Here is a 10,592-nt window from a genome sequence, read left to right as displayed (position 1 = left end):
AACTCTCATGTTGAAATTTAACCCTTGATATTGGGGATAGGACTTGGTAGGAGGTGTTTGGGTCAGGGGGAAGACATCTCATGAATGGCATGTTGCCCTCCTTATGGTAGTAAGTGAGTTCTCATTCTATTAGTTCATGTGAGAGCAGGTTGTTTAAAGAGCCTGGCATCTCCTCCCTTCTCTCTCTCTTTCTCCTGATTTTGCCATGTTATGTGCCTGCTCCTGCTTCATCTTCTGCCATGATTGAAAGCTTCCTGAGGCTCTCACCAGAAGCTGAGCAGATGTTGGTGCCATGCTTGTGTAGCCTGCAGAACTGTGAGCCAATTAAACCTCTTTTCTTTATAAATTACTCAATCTCAGGTATTTACAGTAATGCAAAAAGCAGACTAATACAGAAAATTGGTACTGAGAAGTGGGGCATTACTATAAAGATACCTAAAAATGTGGAAGCAGCTGTGGAACTGGGTAACAGGCAGAAATTGGAAGAGTTTGGAGGGCTCAGAAGAAGATGGGAAAACCAGGTAAAGTTTGGGATTTCTTAGAGACTTTTTCAATGATTGTGACCCAAATGCTGATAGAAGTATGGACAGTGAAGGTCAGGCTGAGGAGGTCTCAGATAGAAATGAAGAAGTTATTGGGAACCGGAGCAAAGGTCTCCCTTGTTATGCCCTAGCAAAGAGCTTAACTGAATTCTGTCCACATCTTAGGGATTTGTGGAAGCTTAAACTTAAGATTGATGACCCAGGGTATCTGGCAAAAGAAATTTATAAGTAGTAAATCATTCAAGAAGTGACCTGGCCGCTTCTAACAGCCTATAGTCATATATGGGAGTGAAGAAGTTACTTAAAGATTTATATTTAAAGGGGAAGCAGACCATAAAACTTTGGAAAATTTGAAGCCTGATCACATGGAAGAGAAAGAAAAAGCATTTTCAGGAGGAAAATACAAGTAGGCTTCAGAGCACTCACTTGCTAGAGAGATTAGCATGACTAAAAGAGAGCCATTTCTAATATCCAAGACAATGGGAAAAAGGCCTTGAAGCCAATTTAGAAGTCTTCAGGAAAGCCCCTCCCATCACAGGCCTAGAAGCCTTGGAGAAAAGAATGGTTTTGGCTGCCAGGCCTAGGGGGCCACTTCACTGCTCAGCTGCAGGACACTTCCCTCATCCTGGCTGCTCTAGCTCCTGCTGTGGGTCAAAGGGGCCTAGATACAGCTTGGGCTGCAGCTTTGGAGATTGAAAGCCACCATAAGCCTCGGCATCTTTTACATGGTGTTACATCTGATGGCTTGCAGAATGCAACAGTGAAGGAGGCTTGGCAGCTTCCATCTAAATTTCAGAGTATGTATCAGAAACCCTGCCACAGAAGCAGAGTCCCCATGGAGAGACTCTACTAGGACAGCACCAAGAGGATCTGTGGGGTAGCCCCTAAATAGAGTCCCCACTAGAACACTCCCTATTTGAGCTGTGGGAAGGGGGCAACCACCCTCCAAATGGTAGAGCCATTGGCGGCTTGCATTTGGAACCTACAAAAGCCTTAGGCATTCAATTCCAACCTGAGACAGCAGCCATGGGGCCTGCACCCTGCAAAACTGAAGGAGCAGAGCTACCCAAGGTTTTGGGTGCCCACCTCTTGCACCAATGTGCCCTGGATGTGGACATTGAGTCAAAGGAGATGATTTTGGAGCTTAAAGATTTAATGACTACCCTGCAGAGTTCCAGATTTGTGTGGGGCCTATTGCACCTTCTTTTGTGAATTTCTGTCTTTTGGAATGAGAATGTATATCCAATGCCTGTACCACCATTTTATCTTGGAAGTAAATAACTTGATTTTGATTTTACAGGTTCATAGGCGGAAGGAGCTTGCCTTGAGTTTCAAATGAGACTTTGGACTTGATGTTGGCATGAATTAAGACTTTAGGGGACTGTTGGGAAGATATTACTGTATTTTGCAATGGGAGGAGGATGTGAGATTTGGAGGGCCAAGGGCAGGATGATATGGTTTGGATGTTTGTCTTCTCCAAACCTCATGTTGAAATGTAATCCCTAGTGTGGAAGGTGAGATCTGGTGAGTGGTGTTTGGGTCAGGGGAATACCTCATGAATGGTGTGCTGCCCTCCTCATGGTAATGAGTGAGTTCTGATTCCATTAGTTCACACGAGAGCTGGTTGTTTAAAGAGCCTAGCACTTCCTCCCTTCTCTCCCTCTTGCTTCTGATCTTGCCATGTTATGTGTCTGCTCATACATCATCTTCAGCCATGATTGGAAGCTTCCTGAGGCTCTCACTGGAAACTGAGCAGATGTTGGTGCCATGCTTGTACAGCCTGCAGAACCATGAGCCAATTAAAGCTCTTTTCTTTATAAATTACTCAGTATCAGGTATTAATTTATAGTAATGCAAAAATGGACTAATACAGTTTCTCATAAGAAAAATGGAGTAAAAATTCTTGTCTCATAAAATCACATGTGCAAGATATCTGGCATAGTATCCAACAAGAATATAAGCAAATTAAATTTGAAGTAAGAGGAATTTCTACCATAGAAATTAGAAAGAAGTAGTAGAAAGGACTCAAGTAGTAAAAAGAGGAAGTTCAGAAAAAGATAGCAAAGATTAAGCCCAAGAATAAATGATATAAACATATCAAAAAAATAAAATTATGGAACATCAGAGACAGAGTAGCTACAAAGACTCTGAAGGAAGAGAAACTGGACTTTGAAAGCTAATGTAATTACAAATGTAGAAATGATTTGGAAATGTAAAGGAAACATCCAGATGTATGAAGTCATTAAATACTAAAGTGAGACAACCATGAACAAAATGAGCCAATATTAGGCTTCCATAAGTGGACATTAAAGCATAACCTCAAATGTTAGTAAAGAGTTCCAGACTTTGAGGAAACAAGAGTGGCAGATGGTCCAGCTGGCTGTAATCTGAGATCAAACACCTTTTTTAAACAAAGAAAGCTAGGCAAAGTCTTTGTATGCAAGCCTGAATGGCAGACTAAAGAACAGTCCTTCACATATGTGCTACTCTTTCTCTTTTTTCTTAACCACTTAGATAAACTTTGAACCTGTTAGTGTTAATCTCTAATGAGAAGGATTTATTATTATTATTACTATTATCATTATTTTTAGAGCTGGGGCTTTGCTCTGTCACCCACACTGGAATGCAGTGGTACAATCATAGGTTACCACAGCCTTGAACATCTGGGCTCAAGCAGTCCTCCTGCCTCAGCCTCCTGAACAGCTAGGACTACAGGCACCCACCACCACACCCAGCTAATTTTTATTTTTTATAGAGATAGGGTCTTGCTATGTTTCCCAGGCTGGTTTCAAACTCCTGGCCTCAAGCATTCCTCCCACCTCAGCCTCCCAAAATGCTGGGATTACAGGAATGAGAAACTGTGCCCAGCAAGAATAACTCTAAAAGATTTTATATATATACATATATATGTGTGTGTATATATTTATTTCATATATAAAATATATATTATCTAATATATATGTATTAGAGAAATGCAAATCAAAACCACAATGAGATACCATATGTATAGTATACATACACATTTATACCACAGATCTCCAATACAGAGCACACAGATGTCACCCAAGATTTTTTTCTGTCTCTATTACCAGCCCTGAAAAGGTTCTATAATGCTGAGTTTGTTAGCAGTACGCTGCAGAATCTGGTATAAGGAAGGAACTCCAGAGCTGGAGGTGGAGACCCATGCTCTAGGCTCAGCTCTGCCAGTACTATCCACGTGACTTTGCCAAGTCCCTTAAATTTTCTGAGTTTCAGACTTCTTATGTATAAAATGAGCACTTGAATCCTATCTACTTTAACCAAGTCACAGAGTTGTGAAGATGATCAAGTGAAATACCATAGGGAAAAGTTACACAAACAGTAGTTATTATTAGGTCATCGAGAAGACTGTGGTACTGAGGAGGCCAAAGCATCTGCAGTAGATGTCCAGTAGACCAGCTAACTGGCGATAATTCTGTGTCAACTGGCTAAGTTATGTTCTAGGCTTTCAGAGCACAAGAACACCAGGAATAAGGCATGGTTCTATGTCTTTTTCTAGCTCACACTTAGGAAATGGCAGAAGGAAGGAGGTAGTGGGACAGAAATAAGGACATATTACTGCTGTCTCTCCTGGTGATACCTATTGCTTACTCTCTCTGATCATGTCCTAATGATTTACACCAGGAATATAAAAAAAGGAAGCAAATTGGCCTGGATGAGGATTTGAGAAAATAGCCTTATTTTATAGGTTAGAAAACCTTTTTCTCTATTTCATTTACTCCTCATCACCTCACTGTGTTATAGAAATCTAGGTAGTTCCATTTTTGCAGATGAACAAAAAGAGGTTCAGGGAGTTAAGTTACTTGTGCTGCCCAAGATCACATAGAGAAAGAATCTACCCTACAACTAAAATTTTGTGACTCTGAGCCACATAATACTAATCCAACTAGAGGGAGACGATGGTGGTAATTAGAAAAGCCATTCTTCCAGCCCTAAAGCCTCATATTACCTATACGCCATTTTTTTTTTTTTTAGTTTTATTTTAAGTTCTGGGGTACATGTGCAGGATGTGCAGGTTTGTTACATAGGTAAATGTGTGCCATGATGGTTTGCTGAACCTATTAACCCATCACCTAGGTATTAAGCTCAGCATGCGTTAGTTATTTTTCCTAATGCCCTCCCTTCCTCCAACCCCACCCCCTGACAGGCCCCCAGTGTGTTGTTCCCCTCCCTGTGTCCATGTGTTCTCACTGTTCAGCTCCCAATTATAAGTGAGAACATCCAGCGTCTGGTTTTCTGTTCCTCCCTTAGTTTGCTGAGGATAATGGCTTCCAGCTCTATCCATGTCCCTGCAAAGGATATGATCTCATTCCTTTTTATGGCTCCATAGTATTCCATGGTGTATATGTACCTCATTTTCTTTATCCAGTCTATTATTGGTGGGCATTTGGGTTGATTCCATGTCTTTGCTATTGTAAATAGTGCTGCAATGAACATATATGTGCATGTATCTTTGTAATAGAATGATTTATATTCCTTTGGGTGTATACCCAGTAATGGGATTGCTGGGTCAAAAGGTATTTCTGGTTCTAGATCTTTAAGGAATCGCCACACCATCTTCCACAATGGTTGAACTAATTTACATTCCCACCAACAGTGTAAAAGCCTTCCTATTTCTCCACAACCTCACCAGCATCTGGTTTTTTTTCTTGATTTTTTAATAATCGTCATTCTGACTAGCCTGAGATGGTATTTCACTGTGGTTTTGATTTGCATTTCTCTAATGATCGGTGATGTTGAGCTTTTTTTCATATGTTTTCATATGCTGCACAAATGTCTTCTTTTGAGAAGTATCTGTTCATTTCCTTTGCCTACTTTTAATGGGGTTAATTGTTTTTTTCTCGTAAATTTGTTTAAGTTCCTTATAGAATCTGGATATCAGACCTCTGTCAGATGGATAGATTGCAAAGTTCTTCTTCCACTCTGTAGGTTGCCTGTTGGCTCTGATGAGAGTTTATTTTGCTGTGCAGAAGCTCTTTAGTTTAATTAGATCCCATTTGTCAATTTTTGCTTTTGTTACAATTGCTTTTGGTGATTTTGTTATGCAATCTTTGCCCATGCCTATGTCTTAAATGATATTGCCTAGATTTTCTTCTAGGGTTTTTACAGTTTGGGGTTTTACAATTAAGACTTTAATTCATCTTGAATTAATTTTTGTAAATGGCATAAGGAAGGGGTCCAGTTTCAATTTTCTGCATATGGCTAGCCAGTTCTCTCAGCACCATTTATTAAATAGGGAATCCTTTCTCCATTCTTGTTCTTGTCAGGGTTGAAGATCAGATGGCTGTAAATGTGCAGTCTTATTTCTGAGTTCTCTATTCTGTTCCATTGGTCTGTGTATCTGTTTTTGTACCAGTACCATGCTGTTTTGGTTACTGTAGCCTTGTAGTATAATTTGAGGTTGCATGGCATATACACCATTTTCTGATGTCTGTACTTACAGTTCAAAGAGCCACTGATTAAGTTTTTACTAAAATATGCCATCTATACCTTTGGGATCTCTTTTAAGTCTGTTGCCTATCTTGAGGAATTAGGTTCTGAGTAAATTCATTCATTTAGATTTCAATTGCCTTTATCTTCACAAGCAAACACTTTATAGGCTGTTAATTAATAAAACACAAGGCCCTTCACACAAGCTAAAAATATGTTATTTTGTTTCCTCTACCTATACTTAGTCATTCTACAAAGACTGGACTGAGAAAATTTGGCAAAATGAGAGACATAATTCTTAAATGTCATTAAACCTTTTTAGAGAAATAAGGTGCAGTTTCAAAGGAGTAAGATAATCCCCCATAACTGCTCACTGCCTTAAGTGAAACAGAATGATATTAAAATGGAAAGTCACAATAGCCACCTGCCATAAAGTAATAAAAAATAACTCATTTATTTTCTCTATTTTTTTTAATGGTTAGCAAATTGGCTGGGGATGGATAAAGAACCCGATAGGTATCTAGTCTACTTATCCAGGAAAGGAGCAAAGCCACAGAGTCAAGGAAATTTGATACGCAGCAACTTTGAAGGAGACAGAGTAGGTAAGTATCTGCCTGGAGTGGTTTGGGGTTATCAGTGGTCCCAACAGCTTCCTGTCTGTCTTGGTACCAGCCTTCCCGCCTCTCTGACTTGGTATTCATCACATTGGATAACACTGGGACATGGGAGGGATATTGTTTCCTGAGGGCATAGTTAAAAGACATAGTAATTTTAATTTCCTTTCTTGGCCTATCTTCCTAGGAACTTGGGAGGAGATGGGTATCTGGAAGTTTACATGTCCAGATTTTTTTTTTAGAAGTTAAAATACCAGACATTGGCTCTTTCAACACACTTCAAAGAGAATTCTCTAACCATCCCAAACATTTATCTTATCTAACTGGTAGAGACATATCTTTAGTGAAAGTATGCCAAACTGGAGGAATATCACCCATTTTGGCCAGTTGGGGTCTGATGGGTTTGAAGGAAGTCTTCTTGGTGAAAATGACATCTGTGTGCTAAGTCTTAAAAAATGTGTAGGTGTTGACTAGGTGAAATAGAGGGAATATAGTGAATAGTACTGGCCTGTGTATAGCCTACAGCATGAGAAAGCTTGGTGCATTTGGAGAGCTGCAAGAAGCTGCTGATGACTGGCTGGTTTAGAGAACTTTATCTATGAGGCTAAGGATTCAAGACACTATTCTCCACAGCAATGGTAATCAAACTCTTAGAATTAAAACAACATTTTAAGACTAAGAGTGGTTTTTGAGGGCATCCACATATGATTGGCTATAATATCATTATCTGTTCACTTAAAATATTCAAAATGCAAGCTAACAGAAATTCAGAAATTTCTAAAAGTGAATTTGTATTTTACTGTTAACAACTGCACCTGAGTGAGTTTAAAATAATACATGGGCTGGGCATGGTGGCTCACGCCTGTAATCCCAGCACTTTGGGAGGCCAAGGTGGGAGGATCAGCTGAGATCAGGAGTTCAAGACCAGCCTAGCCAACATGGTGAAACCCATCTCTACTAAAAATACAAAAATTAGCCAGGTGTGGTGGTGCATGCCTATAGTTCCAGCTACTCAGGAGACTTTGGCAGGAGAATCGCTTGAACCTGGGAGGCGGAGGTTGCAGTGAGCCGAGATTACACCACTGCACTACAGCCTGGGTGACACAGTGAGACCCTATCTTAATAATAATAATAATATATGGATATGTGAGGTGTTATTCAATCAATGGATAGTGAAGAGTACCCACAGGGATTTATAGACTAGACAAGTCTTTCTCTGTCCTCTGTGTCTGAAGACTACAGGAGGCTGCAAAGCATGGAAAACTATTGAAAGGTTTGAAACAGAAGAATAACATAATCAGATAAATGCTCTAAATTATTTCCTCCCTTGTCACAAAAAGCAGTTAAAGATTGTATGTGTTACTTTTTTTATGAGAATTTTTATTTAAGGGAGAATTCTTAAGTGATGGACAATGCTTAACAAAATGGAATAAATTGCAAATGTCAGTTTGCAATGGGTAGTTGGGAAATTTAGTATGAGAACTCTACCAGTTCTTCGAAACTCAGTAAAGAATAAAGCAAATACATGATCGTTGCTAGAGTAATATTTAGGATAAAAGACTTATGTGTGCATAAATCTTTATTTATTACCTGGTGTTGTCAGAGAATGTATGTAATGGGGATGTATATAATGCATATGAATTACCAATTTTCAAAAAGTACACTACAATAGACAGACCTCTCTCTTCCTCAATCAAACCAGTCTTCTCAATCAGAACACCCTTTGTCTCTGGGCTGTCTTCAGAAAGATTTAAAGAAACAAGCAATGTGTATCATCCCATTGGAGTTATATATATTAAAGAATCAATGGCTGCTAACTTCCTAATAGGACATTTTACACTTAAAGGAGTAGTTTGCTAAGCCAAAAGGATAGTTAGTTGGGAAAATTGTTACAGAGATACAGGAGAGGAGTCTATTTTGAGAAGCAGGTTGTTTTGGGGTCAACTCTATCCTATCATTTCTCTAGTGTCTTATAGTTCTCTGATATCAACTTTAAGAATATCCATTATTATGTTATTATAGATATGTAAATGTGACATAAAATGAATTTTATTCCAGAAGAAAAAAGAAAAAACACCCACACTAGGAATCAGATCATATTGTAAAGATTATGGCATTATACAGATGTGTAACTCTGGACAAGCGTTTCACTTCTATGGGCCTCAATTTCCTCATATATAAAATGGAGATTGGGCTGGGTGTGGTGCCATTGTAGGAGGGCAGAGTGGTTTTTTGTGTGTGATGACCATTACCCGACTAATCGCTATTAGTTATTTGGCTGATATGACTGGCCAGGCGAGTAGGTTCCTCCTTTGTTCTCTGGACTCTCAGTGTCTGTGTCCCCCAAGCTGCTGGCATCTAAGCTGAAAAGAATCTGCACAGAGAGGAGGAGTGAACTTTCATCCTGGGCATATGAGAGCATTTGTAATGTCTATTCCAACTCTGACATTTTCTGTATCTGGACTTTTTCTTTTATTTATTTATTTATTTATTTTGAGATGGAGTCTCGCTCTGTTGCCCAGGCTGGAGTGCAGTGGCACGATGTCGGCTCACTGCAACCTCTGACTCCCTGGTTCAAGCAATTCTCCTGCCTCAGCCTCCCAAGTAGCTGGGATTACAGGCATGCATCACCACGCCCAGCTAATTTCTGTATTATTAGTAGAGACGGGGTTTCACTATGTTGGCCAGGAACCGTCTCAATCTCCTGATCTCGTGATCAGCCCCCGTCAGCCTCAAGTGCTGGGATTACAGGCGTGAACCACCGCTCCCGGCCTAGACTTTTTCTTTATCGCCTTCCTTGCTCATTGTTAGTTGAATTGCTTGAGAAACTCAAATAGTATAGAAGTTAAGGCTTTCGTTTAATGAAATTAAAATAGTCAAAATAAATGTTCAGTTAAAAGAAATAAGGGAACATCAATCTTCATTCACGTTTATTCATGAAAGTGTCTAGGCTCCAATTTTTGCTTAAGTGTCTCTTCTGTTTTCCAAGAATTCTGCTTGGAAGCAAAGAGGCTTAGGGCATTTAGCAGCAAAATCTGAGGCAGGCATCTATTTCTCAGTTGTCACAGACAGTTCCTTCTAGTGGCAGTCACAAGGCATCACTTTTTCAAAGCATAACTGACCTTCAAAATTGTCTATGGGCATACCCACCCCTGTAACCCCGTCATCAACAGCATTTTTCTACGGTGAAAGTGACTTGAAAATGTGACCTCATTAACAGAGACCAGGCTAACCTGGCCAAGAAGACTGGCTGCCAAAGATCGAGCAAAAAGGTTTACTTTTAAATAAAATTTTCATTGATATCTTTTATTGCTTTAACAAGTTAAGCTGTTAAAAGAGGGCAAGATTTGACCAAAAAGTGGAAAGGTGTGGAAAGTGGACTAGGAACTTGCTGGATGAGACTAATTCAAATGCAGAATGCAGTGGAGGCATTGGGAAGCCATCTGGAAAGTTAATGAACTTGGAAAGTGGTTTATGGGCAAAATAATTTTCAAGGTACTGCTGATTTAGAAAGTGTAAAACTGGTACAATGTGCTTTAGAAAGCTGATAACTTGGAGAGCTTGGCCTACCTGACTTTTACAGATGGTACAATGGGTTCCCACTTGGACAGTGGTTAATTTAGTCTCTTTTGCTCAAGTTAGCGCCAATAACCCTAATGTCGTGAGGGATTATATGGGGTTACTTTTGTTTATCGGACCAAACGGGCATCTGAGAGACAGTCAAACTGATCTCTAGTCTCTGTTCTGCTACCGATTTGCAGAGTGACCTCGAGAATATCACTTCTTTGTAGGGGAAACAAAGAGGTGTTGATGATCTTTGCTCTAATAATAGTTCTTGGTGAAAACTCTTGGAAACTCATTCAAGATAATTAAAATAAAGAGGAGAGTAGGTGATACTGAAATGATTCAGGGGCATTATATCTATATTAAATATAGCTAGGCCTCATGGGGCCTGGGAATGAAAATT

Source organism: Pan paniscus, chromosome 1, assembly GCF_029289425.2.
Source record: "Pan paniscus chromosome 1, NHGRI_mPanPan1-v2.0_pri, whole genome shotgun sequence".
Classification (NCBI taxonomy): Eukaryota; Metazoa; Chordata; class Mammalia; order Primates; family Hominidae; genus Pan; species Pan paniscus.
Note: the sequence above shows the minus strand (reverse complement) of the source record.